Genomic DNA, 15,886 nt, shown 5'->3' with positions numbered 1-15,886 from the left:
GCATTTAGCAATGAGCTGCAAAAATCGTACAGCAGACAACACTAAATTCAGAATTCTTTCTCACCTGTAATAATCAAGGTCTTTTTCTTTCCTGGTTAAAGTATATCATATTATCTCTGACACTCTTTCCCTTTGATGCATTGTCTCAAGTAATTTTTCTCATCTTTCAGTGACTAGTCACCTGAAATTCCTTATTCCTCTATTTTATCACCTCAGTATTTTAGCAAGAAAGTTTGGGTGGTTTTTGTATTTACTCCAAGCACAATTCCCATGAATTAGTAGGGAGGTAGAATCTAGGTCAAAAGTGTCTACATTATGTGGACATTTGCAGACAGCATTTTCTTATAAAATAAAGTTTAAGAAATTAAAATGATTGATTAAATGATTCTATAAAAGATATGTCATCAGGTTCACAAGAAATCAATATAGGAGTTATGCTGCTTCAATAAATTTAAATAGAAGACAAAATTGATCCCAAATATCATATTTTGTATTAAAACAACCCATAAATTTCAGTATCTATTTATTCACTTGTTAGCGTCCATTTTTATATTTTAAGTAAGCTTTTATTTATAGACCTTTATTCTTTTTTTTTAATAATGTGACAAAGTGAATTACAAATCTTTCACAGTAATATATCAGGTACATAGTGACATTGAATCAGGGACTTTGTCACCACCAGTGTTGTGCTCCCTCCACCCCTGTTTCCAGCATGCATTTTATATCCCCCTCCTTTGCCCCCTAGGCTGCTAGTAAAAGTGGTCCCCTCTGTGTATAGCTTGTTATAGATTGGGTATCCATTCTGTTGTTGTTGACTTTGGATTTGGTGTTAAAGTCTGATCATTTTATTATTTCTACTCAATATTCATATGACTGTCTTGGTACTATTCATTTTTCTCTCAATTTATGAATCAGAACAAGATGTTACAAGTTATGTGGTTCTGTTTTAAAGAAAAAAGAATAGAAAAGAAAAAAAAAGAAAAAAACAAACAAAAAACCTGGAGGAATTCATCTAGATAAATATCAATTTAAAAAAATAGAGGGAAAAAAGAAAAAACATAAAACCAGAAACAAAAAAGTAACAAAAAAAAATCAAACTAAAAAACTGAAACCAACAACTATGAAAAAGCACCACAGCAATAAAGACAACAACCAAAATATTGCCATGAGCATGATATAAAAAAATAAATAAATAAATAAATCGTGCTCTTTTTTTTTTTTTTTTGCAAAGGCACACTAAATATTGGGGAGATTAGAAAGGGAATTTTCTTGGCCTAAGAGATACAGGGTTTCTCCGCCCTTGAAGCATACTGTCATGGGAATAACTACAGGCTCCATACATGTTCTTTTTCATACCCCGGGTCTTTTTATCGTGCCAGGAAACATCCACTCACTTGTGCATAATAAAATCAGGCCTCTGTAAGTAGAGATCTTGGTATTTGCACAGGTCATAGGATGAAGCCTAGGACAGAGTGTTTCTTTAAAATTTTAGAATTTATGTTTCATCACTGTTGTTTTAATCAGTCTTCTGTAATTGGTAGTCTTGGTGTTTGCACCAAACCTAGGATGAATCCTAGTATAGTTTTTCATTATGTTTCCAGAAGTTCTGCTCAATAGCAGTTGTCACAGTCAGACCTCTGGAATTAGAGATCTTGGTTATTGTACTGAAGCCTAGGCTAGAGTCTTTCTTATTGGTCCCAGAATAGGTTCTGCTCCGTCATGTTTGTCAAAGTCTGTCTTCTGTAGTTAGCTATCTTGGTTTTTGCACATATCAAAGGATGACGTGTCTTCTGATTTTATCTTACTTTTAGGTGATGAGATAAAAAGACTTTATATATGGGCATGAGTATATAGATATAGACAGAGGACTCCTTTCTGAGTGCCAAACCTAAATTGTAAACAATCCATGCCTAAAGTGTATATAGATCTTTATTATGTTAAATTTGCCTTGTACTCTTCAATATGTTCTTTGATTTCTTACCTAGCAGTACTCAGGGCTTACTTCAGGGATCACTCTGGTGTTTTGTTTTGTTTTTTTTCCTAATTCTGGTTTTCCCCACTGAATTGTCCAGATGGGTTGGTTTCTATGAAAGCATTTTCCTTACTATGTAAATGAGAAATTTAAGAGATGGTAATAAGTGGTCTTCTTTTTCATTCATTTTAAAAGTCACTAAATACATATGAAGCAAATATAGTCATCATAGCATATGATTAATACATAAACTAGCTTTAAATAATAGCTGTTTATTAATGTGCTCCTTATTCTAAAATACCATTGAAAAATAATATGTGAAATTTTAGAACTGGATTGCAGCTAGTAAAAAGCTACTAATGTTATGTTTGTTCACACTCTAGATAGCTAGGTTTTAAGTATTGAGTTGTTTTTAGAGAGTTGTTCATAAAAATAATGGTGAAGTTAGCAATAATGAAGAACTGCATGCTATGAAATTGGCAAATGCCTCAATTTTAGTGATTTGGGAGTTAGGAAAAAAACAAGTTACCAGCATTTCATAAATGACAAGTTATTCAAATGTTTTTGAGTTAAAGAGGTTACAGAATATTTCCTGAATTCTGAACAAAAAAAAAATGTTGGCATGTAATCTTGGTATTGAATAGCCATTATCCTTAACCTGTATATTCCAATAATATAATAATCTCTCTGTTTAATATCATTTTATGACTTAACTGACAAGGCTATTTTAGAGAAGTTTTTAATATTTTTTCTGTTTCAAACTTTTCAATTGAGATGTAAATACATTTACTTTCAAATACAAATGTTTTTCATCTTTGTCTTCTTGTGAATTATAACTCTTAGTATTTCTGCCTTTCCAAGAAAGAAAGAAAAACTATGAAGATAAACAATAATAGTTTAGTTACTCCTGACTATAATATAATATAAAAATGTATGACACATTTGCGTTTATCAATGAATTTCTTAGAGATTTGGAGTAATTTGAGGCCAGAGCAATTGCACAGTGGTAGGGCATTTGCCTTGCACACAGACAATCCAGGTTCGATCCCCCTGTGTCCCAGATAATCCACCAATCCAGGAGAGATATCTGAGCACATAGCCAGGAGTAACCCCTGAGTATCACAGGGTGTGGCCCCAAAAGCAGAGAGAGAGAGAGAGAGAGAGAGAGAGAGAGAGAGAGAGAGAGAGAGAGAGAGAGAGAGAGAGAGAGAGAGAGAGAGAGAGAGAGAGAGAGAGAGAGAGAGAGAGAGAGAGAGAGAGAATGAGAGTAATTTAATTTTATGTTTCTTTAAAGCACTTTATTTTAAAACTCATTTGGAGGAGAGTAGGTTCAAGATGGTCAAAAGGCAAAAGGGGGAAATTTTGAGAAAGTTACTATGGCACCAATATAGAAAAATGTGTAAATCCCGAATTAAACACAGACACTGAAAGAATTCACTAAGAAAAACCACTGGAAAAGACAGCCAAGTTTCAGGGAGATTGAGCACTGTGGCAAATTGAACTATAGCTGAGTTTAGAGCCAAGAAATGCTCCCCATAGGAAAAGGGGCAAGATTTAGTAAAGTCTAAAAGAGAAGAGACAAGCAAGATAGCTCCATATTTAAAATCTCTATCTTTAAGGATGGTGTGGGATGGGAGTGCTGAATGTCAATACCTAACGGAGGTTCAGTTTGTGCATGCATCTTCTATATGGGGGAAATTGGGAGCCAGAGTAAACGATCAGAATGTGCCATTGTTCTAGGCTGTGGTTTGGAAATACCAATCTAGTGGACAGCCTTATTCAACACAACTATAGTGAGAGACACTTCAGAGCTAAGGAAAGCATTCCTGAGAGGGGACACCAGATCTAAATATCTAGATCAGATTCGTGGTTAATTCAACATACAGCTCTTAACCAAAGTTGTCTGCACCCTCCAAATGGGAAACACTGGGACCTGATGTAAACCACACAAATTATTAATGCTCTTTACTATAGCCAAGAATAGTCATACTGAGGATTATACTGGCAAATGCAAGCCACTCAATAACTAGAAAGATCAACTTTCTGATTAACTATTACTGGGCACACATGATGATAATCATCAGTCACTATCCACACCAATTGGACTGTTACTCCACACATGCTCTAAATTTAAAAAAGACATATAAACTATATGATTATGAATCACATAGAAATACTGAAATTCTAAGAAATGACATAGTAGAGCTCAAAAATATACAGAAATAAAAATTTTCTTTGCTAAACTCCTGAGGATAATAGGCAGACCAAATAAAGAATAGACACATAGACTATTGAAAGCAAAGCAAAACAGAAAAGAATATTTAGAACTGTGTTGAAATTAGAACTGTGGGGACACTATCAAAAGTTAAGTACATTTAGTATGACTGCCAGAGGAGAAAAACAAACACAGAAGAAACCTGCATGGCATTTTCAACTTACAGAAGATAAAATATTGTTTAAGTCCTATTGAAATAAATGAGAAAAAAATTTATCTTAGTTGTTACAGCCAGGAAGACAAATAGTTTAAGTAAAGCACATGTCTTATATTTTCAAAGATGTGAATTAGAACCCTGGTATTGCATGGTTTCTCTGAGCATTATTAAAACTAGTCTTGAGGTTCTTAGCACCACTGGGATAGGCCTGGTGACTCATGAATACTATCAGCCCAGAGTATTGTACTGACATTCCCAAGCACTGAACTGCTTATCTGTCAAACATCACTATGAGTGATTCCTGAATACCCCCCCCAAAAAAAACCCTATTTTATAGAATCATTGTACATATAAAGAATATAAAGAAAAAAAATAAGAATTACTTCTAACTTCTCATAAATTATGTTAACAAGTCAGTGAATACATTTTTTTAGGATTTTTAGTTTTAACTATTAACCTAAAATTCTAAAACTTATGCAACTATTCTTTGAAAGTGAAATAAAACTACTTTTTCAAACAAACAACAATACATAAAATATGTTCCTTATTATGCTTCCATAAAATTTTTAAAAATTTCTTCAGTGAGGCAGAAAATAAATTTAGATCAAATAAAGGGAGAACATTAGAGAATGCATAAAATGTAAAATTTAAATGCTTTCATATTTACATACTAATAGTTAACAATATATTCAAAATAATACAAATAACATACAATTGCAAGCACTTATATTTATAGGTATTTGTGTATGATTTTGAATAAATTAAATGAATAACAACAATGATATAAAAATTGAGAAGGCCTCATGAGAAGGAAAATTTTAGACATTTTTAACTTGTTACTTAATATTCTATACTAACTAATATCTTACACTATTATATAGAGTTATTTGATATTTTATTTGGACAGTTCATTAAAATGTTGCAAATTCTAGGGCAACCAGTAAGAAGGGAAACTAAAGAAGTATAATAATAAGCTAATAATGTATAGGAAATGAAATTATATAAAAGATCAATTAAAAAATACAAGACAGAAAAGTAAAGACCATAATGACATAAAAGAAAAATTTTACCAACAACTATGGTAGACATTGATATAGTCATCATAGTTTTTCTTTTATAATTTATATTTTTATTTTTTAATAAATTTTTATTTTAGCACCATGTACAAGCATGTTTGTAGTTGGGTTTCAGTCATAAACTGTGCAATATTCCCACCACCAACGTCCCCTTGTCTCCCACCCCTACCTGTATTCTCGACAGGCATTCTACTCTTATTCTTTAACATCGTTAAGCTAGTTGTGGTGAGCTTCAAATTGTGATTTTTAAATGGCTAGTGGTCTGAATATACCAAACTTTGAGTTAAAATATAACACCAGATCCCAGCAGCCTTTATGCCTAACCTCCTCTATCTCAGCTGATCCACATCCACATCTCAGAACCACTGCTTGCTCAAACTTTTAGGTCCACATCCACAATCTACTCATTTTAATCTACTAATCTACTAATCTAATTTTACTTCCTGTTGTTTTAAACCTAAACTACACCAGCCTTTATGCAGCTATAATGGCTCTAGTCATATATCTCACATTGCACAGGTTTTTGCTTCTGATCATGGGGTGAAAACTGGCAGTCAATGAGAAGCAAGATTTAACTTAATCTGTCAGAAACTCTCAGTGGAAAAAAAAACACAAAAATACAACATCAGAGCACAGTGCATATGTGTGCACATACACACATATAGTAGGGAAGTCATATAGAAGTCATCAACATCAATAAATGAAAATAGTAACATGTAAGTCTCTACCAATACCAACCAATTCCATGGTCTATAAGATTATGCTTATAGAGAAACCATATTGAAGACATTTAATGAACTCAAAGAAATGATTGTGCAGGTAGTCAGTAAAGCACAAGAAAGTATGAAAAATGAAAAAACTACAATCAGAAGCATCAGAACTGAAGAGTAAGGTAGTTGAGCTTCTACAAAATTTTATAGAAGGCATGAGCAGCAGAATAAGAACATGCTGGGAAAAGATAAGTAATCTCTGAGATGAAAGACAGCAAACCTTCTATTAATAAAAAATAACAGAAGATAGAAAAAGAAGGAAGGAAATAAACAGCACACCTGAAAATTATTGAATGAATTCAGGAGGAATAATATAAGAATCATCAGATTCCCTGAATAATAGAAAGGTAAATTTGGCAAAAAAAAAAAAAAAAAAAAAAAAAAAAAAAAAACTAGTCAGAGAAATAATATAGAGGTATTTCCCAGAGTTAAGTGCAAGCACAGAGATTCATAAAGCCTTAAAGACCCTGGCAAAAATATATTAAAGCCACAAGATATATTGTAGGAGAATGACAAAATACAAAGACAGATATAATATTCAAAGAAACAAAATTAAAAAAGAAACCTAGGGCCCGGAGAGATAGCACAGTGGTGTTTGCCTTGCAAGCAGCCGATCCAGGACCAAAGGTGGTTGGTTCGAATCCCGGTATCCCATATGGTCCCCCGTGCCTGCCAGGAGCTATTTCTGAGCAGACAGCCAGGAGTAACCCCTGAGCACCGCCGGGAGTGACCCAAAAACAAACAAACAAACAAAAAGAAGAAACCTAAACATAAGCAAAGGAACTTTTATTAGATTCAAAACAAATCATCATGCAATATCCTATAGGCTAGAAGAGAAAGTAGAGCTATAATAAAAACTATTAACACCAAGAACATCTAACTAGACTGTCATTCAGATTTTTAGTAAGATTCATGGACAAACAGCAGTAAGTTTATAGCTTTGAAACCAGTTTTAAGACAAAGCATTAAAGGAGCTTATTTAAAAGACAAAACAAAACTCACAAACATGCATAATTATATAAACTGTGGCAATAATTAACTTAACATCAATGGCCTGAACTAACCAAGACACACAGAATAGTAGGCTGGATTAAGAAAACCATATGGGGCTGGAGAGATAGCATTGGAGGTAAGGCATTTGCCTTTCATGCAGAAGGACGGTGGTTCGAATCCCGGCATCCCATATGGTCCCCCTGTGCCTGCCAGGGGCGATTTCTGAGCATAGAGCCAGGAGTAACCCGTGAGTGCTGCCGGGTATGACCCAAAAACCAATAATAATAATAATAATAATAATAATAATAATAATAATAATAATAAACTATATAAATATTAAGAACAACTGTTATTACACCAGAAGGAAGATATTAACAGCATCACAATAGTAGAAAAAGTCTATCATACTTTTCTGTCATTGCTGGACAGATCAACTAGACAAAATTCAGTAAGAAAATACTAGCCTTGAAGGAAGAGATAAGCCTAGAAGATGCATATAAGGCCCTTAATTTCCCAAAAGTTGAGTACATGCTCTCTCCAAGACGCATATGAAATTCTCCAAAATATGCTATGTGTTGCATCACAAAACATATCTTTATTAAATAAAGAAGATAGAATTGTTTTAACTATCATCTCAGACCACAATGCTTTGAAAATAAAAATGTCATCACAAGCAAATGGAGAAAACCTCAAACACTTAGAAATTAAACAAAAAAATTTAAACTTCTGAGATAAAAAAGAGATTAAAAAAACAGAATCTGAAATCAAAATAAAATAAAGATACATAGTAAAGAAGTAACAGATAACCTAAAGCAATAGACCAGAGAGATGATCTAAAGAACTGTGCTCAGCTTGTGGAGGAAAGGGGCCTCTTATGGTGGAAACTGAACTCAGCTTTGTCAAAAGAAGTGGGGACACTCTGGTGATGGAATTGTTCCATGTGGTAAGGAACAATGTATGCGAGAAACATTAACAGTATTGTATATCTTAGCACCTCAATAAAAAATGGAAGAAAGTTTTTAAAATATGTATAGTACCAAACAATATTTTATCTACAAAAACAATCAATTTAAATATAAAGAAAATGCAGATTAAAGGTAAAAAATATAAAAGGTAAAAATATATACCATGCTAACAATTCAAAAGTGGGATGACTATTAATTTCAGGCAAAGCAGATTTTAGACCAAGGAAAGTTTTCAGTATAAGGGGAACATTACTTCTCTTAAGATAACTAGTAATGATAATTAATAAATGCTTTAAAAACATAAAATAATTATTATTGTGTACATATGTTCCTAAAAACAGGGGAATAAACTATATGGGACTAAAAAAAACTATTGATACCTTATTTTCTGCAAGAAGGAATAGATGAATTCACTACTATAATTATAGGCTTTTAACATCCCTCCATCAGAAATGAATAGATTCAGCAGGCAGAAAATAAATACACAGTTGAACTCAATAATACCATCAATTAAGTAGGCATAATTGATATCCATAGTCTACCTTATGCAACAACAGCATATCATACATTCTTTTCATGCTTACATGGACATTGACCATAATAGGTTATAAAATACACTTTAACAAACTTGAATAGAAATTATGCAATGTTTGCTTTCATGACAATGGAATTAAAATAAAAAAGCAGTATAAAACTGAAAAAATATAAAATTGTTGAAATTAAAAACTTCTAAATAAGAATCACTTTTTAAAAACTAATTTTTTTTTTTTTTTTTTGGTTTTTGGGCCATACCCGGCGGTGCTTAGGGGTTACTCCTGGCTGTCTGCTCAGAAATAGCTCCTGGCAGGCACGGGGGACCATATGGGACACCGGGATTTGAACCAACTACCTTTGGTCCTGGATCAGCTGCTTGCAAGGCAAACACCGCTGTGCTATCTCTCCGGGCCCTAAAAACTAATTTTTAAAATAGTTTTTATTTAAAGAAGTTCACTTGAAGAAGTGTGATAGAGAGAAATACATGTTCAAGAAAGAACAGGAGCTTGTCCAAAATGGATAAAAACTAAGAATCATTTTTAAATATTTTAACTAAAAGAAAATAAAAATGCAGCCTTTATAATTCTATATGCTTTAAAGTAGTACTTAAGGAGAAAATTCTAGTCTTGAATACATTCATAAGAATAGAGCTATGAAATCAAGAACAATAGCAAGAGAATAGGATTGAGATGAGCAGAAAGAAAAGGTTTTGGAAGCTACAGAGACACCAACACAAAGAATACATAAAAACTGACTTAAGTTCAGTGTCCTACAGTATCCTCGCTGAGAAAATACATTGGTGAACATAGACATCATCTCCAGATTTGTTTCTGTGGATCACAAAATGTGGACAACTTCAGAACCAGGGCTTGCTTTGAGAAGGCTAAAGAAGAGATTGAAAGAGTAAAGGGTATGGCAAGCCAACACCAGATATAAAACACTAGCTAAAGTGAGATGGTGGGATTGAAAGTATAAGGAGGTGCTGAAACCAAATATTTTACAAAGGTTCAGCTTTGAACCTTTCTCCCTTTCCCCACTGAGGAAAAAACAGATTGGAAACTAGGCAAACTTAGTCACAGATAGTGTTTGGTAGCTCAGGCCACAGGAAGCATGACAGGGAGCAGCCCACATTTGAGGATATGTGATTCAGAAATACAAAGGTAATAATAAGTTATTATGAACAAGTTTATGACAGGTAGAGATTATAAGAAATATGTAAATTTTTAGGATTATATAAGCTCCCAAGATTGAATCATAAGTAGAAAATTGAACAGACCAACCATGAGTAAAGAAATTGAAATTCTAAACCTCTCCAAACCTGGGTTCAGATAGGTTTACTAGTGAGTTCTACCATATCTCCAAAGAAACTATCTATATTCCTCAAGTTCTTCGAAAATGCTGAAGAAATGGATGTATTTCTTCTATGAAATCTTTCTTCTTTGAAGTCAACATTATTCTAGTACCAAAAGCAAACATAAATTTTGTTTTAAATATCCGACATCCCAGGTGAACATCAATAAAAAATAATTCAGCAAAATATTAACAAACAGAGGGGCTGGAGCAGTGGTGAAAGCAATAGGGTATTTGCCTGCACGCACTAACCTAGGATGGACCACTATTCATTTCCCCTGGAGTCCCATATGGTCCCCCAAACCAGGAGCAATTTCTGAGCGCATAACCAGGAGTAACCCCTGAGTGACACTGGGTTTGGCCCAAAAAAGCAAAAAATAAAAAATAAAAAATAAATAAAATAATTTTTTAGCAAACAGAATTCAACTATTCACTAAAAAATTCATATGCCATAAGAGGATTCATTCCAGAGATACAAGAATGACTCCAATTATGCAAAATAATTAAATGTAAAAGACCATATCAACTAAAGGAAAGGTAAAATTCGTACAATCATACCTACAGATGCACTGAAACTTGTAACAAAATTCAACATCCACTCATAGTAAAAATTTCCAACAAAATGGGTAGAGAAAGAACAAAACTTAAGATAGCAATGGTCATATATAGCAATACCTACAGCTAATGTCATACTCAGTGCTGACAAAGCAAAAGCCTTTCTTTTGAGATCAGGCAAAAGGCAAGGCCTTTACTTCCACTATTCCCATCACAGTATTGGATGTCCTACCCAACCAATCAAAAAAGACAAAGAAAGTAAAGATCTCAAAAGCAACAAGGCTGGAGGATTAGTCTATAGACCAGAGCTACCTGGGCAGCGGGTGGACGGGATGGATTTGTAAGTTCTTGGGATGGAGGAAGCAACACTTTGGTAGTAGGTAATGTATTAAAGTGATGGACACATAAAATCCTATAGACAGGTTTAAAAAAATGGGGATAAGTAAAAGGAGGCAGTCTAGAGATAACAATAAGGAGTCATTAAGCCTCCGGAATATTGGTGGTATGGAAGTGTAGTATATCTATACTGTTAACCCAAATAATCAACAACACTGAAAGCAAGAGATCCATACTACAACTAAATTTAAAAATGTGCCTGTCAGAAAAGCAGGTTGCAAAAAAGGAGGAAACCTGTAGACATTGGTGAAGGGAATTGACACTAATAGTGGGATTGATCCTGGAACCTTGTATGCCTGAAACTAAACTTAAGTATAAATAAAATAGTAATCGTGGTGCCTTAATAAAATTTTAACTAAAATATATCATAAAATTTAGTACTTCTAAATAAATAAAATAAAATAAAATAAAGAAAAACCAAAGGTATCCAAAGTGGAAAGAATTACTAGTTCAGTAAAGTAGCAGAAAACAAATTTGACACACAAAAGTATCTGTTGCATTTCTATCTTCAAACAAGATAAAAGAGAAAGAAAAACTATAAGTGCCTTTAAAATGTGTCCAATATTATCAAGAACATAGGAATTTAAGAAAGGAAGTAAAAGATTTGCATATAAGAAACTATGTTTTATTAAAATAAATAGAACAATACAGGAAAATGCAAAAATGTTTTACATACATGGATTGAGAGAATTGTTAAATGGCCATACTACCTAAAGCTTCTACTAATTCAGTGGAATTCCCATCAAAATTCCAATGGAGGAGTTGGCACGATAGTACTGATGGTACGAAAGGGGGTTTGCCTTGCAAGTGGGTTCTACTGGGTTCTGTCCCCAGCTTCCCATTTCTGAGTGCACCAGAAGTGATCCCTGAGTACAGAGCCCGAAGTAATCCCTAATAAACCAGTGTGGCCCAAGAAACAAAAACAAAGAAAAAACGGACAGATGAATAGGACACACAGATGCTGATTCAGTATATAAAAACTCTTCTTAGCACTCACTTTATCATCACATAAATAAAAGTTAAGGTAACAGTGAGATATATTATACCTGCAAAATGGTATACAGTGCCGATTGGAATGTTGAGGGTGAAAGGATCTGTGTTCGCTTTTGGTGGAAACCTTTACTCATTTTACATTAAACCATGTGTTTCAACGTCTATGGGGAAAATATTTTTGCTTTTGTTTTGGGGGAGATCACATCAAAAGGTACTCAGGACTTACTTTTGGCTCTAGTTCTATGCTCAGAGATCACTCATTCACTGATGACAGTACTCATTAGGGAAATCAAATAAGGGCCTGAGGATCAAACTTAAGTTAGCTGTGTGTAGGACTGATAGTGCCCTATCTGCTGTACTGTCTCTTCTGTCCTGTCTCCCCTACATGGAAAAACAGTATGAAAACTTCTCAAAAAAGTAAAAATAGAGCTACTGTATGACTCAGTGATTCCATTTCTTAGCATTTAATTCCTTTTCTTAAAATTAAAATATATTAACTCAGAAAGAAATGTACATATTTATGTTTATTGCAACAGTATTCACAATAACCAAGACCTGGAAATAATGCAAGTACCCAATAACACAGAGAGGATAAATATGTTGTATATAAAAATTAAATACAATACAATTAAAAGAAAATATCTTGCCTTTTGCTGTGATGGAGATAGAGAATATTGTATTAAGCATAATAAGTTAGAATGAGAAAGACAAATGCTAGATCACCTCACTCATGTGTTTTATATACAAGTAAACAAAGTTAGGAAATACACATACCAAGCGATAAAAAGCCCTTGAACTTCATAGGTTACAAAATTGTGGAGGAAAGAGATGATTTGGTGGAGGAAGCAAAAAAGAGGAATAGACAAGACAGAGTACCAGGACAGTGGTGAAGGGTTTTTGGTATGAGGGGGTGGTAAATATGAATAAATTCAGACATCATGAGAATAAATGTGAACACTATTTTAAGCATGTTACCTCAACTACAATATATTTGTTTTGGGGCCACACACAGCTGTGTTTGGAGCTTCTCCTAGCTCAGGATTGACTCTTGACAGTATATTCATTTTTCAAATGAACAAAAAAATTAACAAATATCTAAATAACGTATGTAGTTTTCAAGCAAGAATAAGAAGTATTTGATAGCGTTAAGACATTGTAAGTAAAAACAGTAGTGAGATGCCATAAAAAGTATATTTGATAGTCAAAGCCCAAACTCTAATGAAGAATGCAGATGAGAATGTAGAACAGTAAGATCTCTTATAACTTGATCATTAAAATCCAGCCCTTATGCGTTTGCTCAAAAATTGAGCTGCATCCCTGGGTTCTGGTTTGACAGTGTCTAAAAAAAACTATAAATGGTATTACATACTATAGAAATGACCCCTGAAAGTATAGTCATCTATAAATGGTATTACTTGCATATTGCAATCTAATAGTATTTCTTCTTGGTATTTATCCAAATTAATTTAAAATTTTGTCCACACAAAAAATGTACATAGATACTTGTAACAGCTTTAGTCATAATTATCAAAAACCAGAAGCTCTAAATTTTTTCTTTACTTTATGGAAATTTCTTTTACCTTATGGAATTTTGTTGTTGTTGTTTTTGGCCCACACGTGGTAGTGCTCAGGGGTCACTCCTAGCTTTGTGCTCAGAAATTACTCCTGGCAGGCTGGGGAGGCCTTATGCGATGCCAGAAATTGAACTCGGGTCCGTCCTGGATCTGCAGCATGCAAGGCAAACATCCTATTGCTGTGCTATCTCTCTGGCCCTTATGGAAATTTTGCCTTTATTTAAGAAAAGATAGATTGATGAATCTTGGGGCCGGCGCTAGTCTGCCTTGCCAGCACCAGCCTAGGACATACCATGGTTCGATCCCTCTGCGTCCCATATGGTCCCCCAAGCTAGGAGCGACTTCTGAGCACATAGCCAGGAGTAACCCCTGAGCGTCACAGGGTGTGGCCAAAAAAATAAATAAATAAAATAAAATAAAATAAAATAATTACACTTAAAAAAAAGATTGATGAATCTTAACAATGGAGTATTATAGAGCTCTAAAATTTGAATTATTAAGCCAGGAAAACACTTGAAGAAAAACAAAAATACATGTTATGAAATATAAGAAGCCTAACTAGGAAAGCCACATATAAGATTCCAGGTATTTGACAATCTGGGTAAAAAGAATTATGGAAATAGCAAAAAGATTATTGACTTGAAGGGGCTAGTGGGAAGGAAGGGATGAGTAGAGAGAATTCAGAAGAATTTTAAGAGTGAAATTGTTTTTTACGTGCCACAATGTATTTATGTCTTTGTTCAGAGCTATAGGTCACACCACACCATGCTTTTAAACTATAGACATTGAATAATAGCAATATAAACCAATATATAGTTTACTAGTTGTAACAAATGTGCCATACGTTGTTTGTTGATAGAGGGGAAAAGAAGTTGGTAGGGATGAAAATATCTGAGAAAGTTACCTACTTTCTTCTCATTTGTGCTGTGAACTTCAAATTTCTTTAAAAGTAACTTTTTAATTTTTAATTAAGCAAGTAATTAATTAAATAATTATTTAATTTAAAACTTAATTTTTTAAATATCCACTAATGGATGCTAGAATCTGTAAGTAAATATTTTAGAGAAAATATCATACCAGCATTACCTTCAAAAATAAAGATATCTAGTTTTAGCTATATATCAAAAAGGAATCCCAGTACCTTAATAGTGTAGAAATCCAGCAAATATCACTTTTATTAAGTGGTTAATGATTATGGCTTATTGTCTTCTAAATGTAATTGCATAAAATTGTACCTTTTAGTTAATGAATACTTATTGATCTATTTCTGTGAAATATTTTACTTTTGCCTAAAAAATTCTGTAAAATCCTGATAGGAAGTAGATTCCAAAATATCTATAAGTTTTGAGCACAAATGACTGCGTTGTCCCTTTCAATATTTTTCTAGAAATAAATGGATTTTGTTTATACAAAGCCTTTAAACTCCTATGGTTCCATTTTTATCATTGGACAGTAGTAATACCCTAGTACTTAAAAATGTATTCATAGGTTGCTGTTAAATGTTTTCTAGCCAGAAAAAGTAGATTATATTAACACAATAAGGAACCAGGTTTCCACTGCAATTACCATGTTTAGTATCTCATAATTCCTAGCATAGCTCCTCACCACCAAAATAACTGCAACCCCATAACTTCCATCAAAGGGTACATATACTCTCTTTTTGAAAATGTTATAGTTTTGTTAAGAGGTTCCTGCTATATAGTCTGCTGTTCTATGAACTGATATACTTTGTTTCTTAGTGCAAACAGAACTGTTTATTTCTTTCCTTAGAAACAACCTGCCTGAAAAATATTTGCCAGCTGTTAATGCTTTCTAAAATTATTTATTTATATTTTAATTTATTAATATGCTATCATTACTTAATTCCTTGGGCCTATTTGCATAATTTAAACCAAATTTAAAATAAGACAAACATCTTGCAAACTGTGGCTTAGGAAGAAAAAATTAGCATCATCTCTGCCTATTTGAATTCCCTTCAAGCTAACACATGAATATAGTTTTGTGCCCCAAAAGAACTGGAAGCTTCCTGAAGTCAATATTATGATCCAGTTTAAAGGTGCAAAAGCTTCTCCTAAGAGTGAAAGGACAATGGTTGCCTTATAAACGCAACAATTATAGTTGCAGTGGAGGTGAAGGCAGAGTGAAAAGAGTTGCCAGGTAAATTTAATTGGTCATTTCAAATCAGAACAACATGAAGACTAGACAATCAGATAGATAGTGGAAATGGCTAATGGGCAAGAGTAAGACAATTAAAAGGGGAAAACACCAGGGCAGAT

The 15,886-nt window shown here is 33.4% G+C and overlaps 1 protein-coding gene and 1 pseudogene across 1 annotated transcript in view; one reads left to right on the top strand and one right to left on the bottom strand.

Moving 5' to 3' along the window:
* The window catches only part of SPATA16 (spermatogenesis associated 16), a 278,777-nt gene that overhangs the window by 95,149 nt on the left and 167,742 nt on the right, over positions 1 to 15,886 (top strand). The gene's annotated exons all lie outside the window — the stretch shown is intronic.
* LOC126012813 (uncharacterized) lies at positions 13,352 to 13,435 on the bottom strand (annotated as a pseudogene).

The sequence above is a fragment of the Suncus etruscus genome, chromosome 6 (assembly GCF_024139225.1).
Source record: "Suncus etruscus isolate mSunEtr1 chromosome 6, mSunEtr1.pri.cur, whole genome shotgun sequence".
NCBI lineage: Eukaryota > Metazoa > Chordata > Mammalia > Eulipotyphla > Soricidae > Suncus > Suncus etruscus.
Note: the sequence above shows the minus strand (reverse complement) of the source record. Positions and strands in the feature narration are given on the sequence as shown.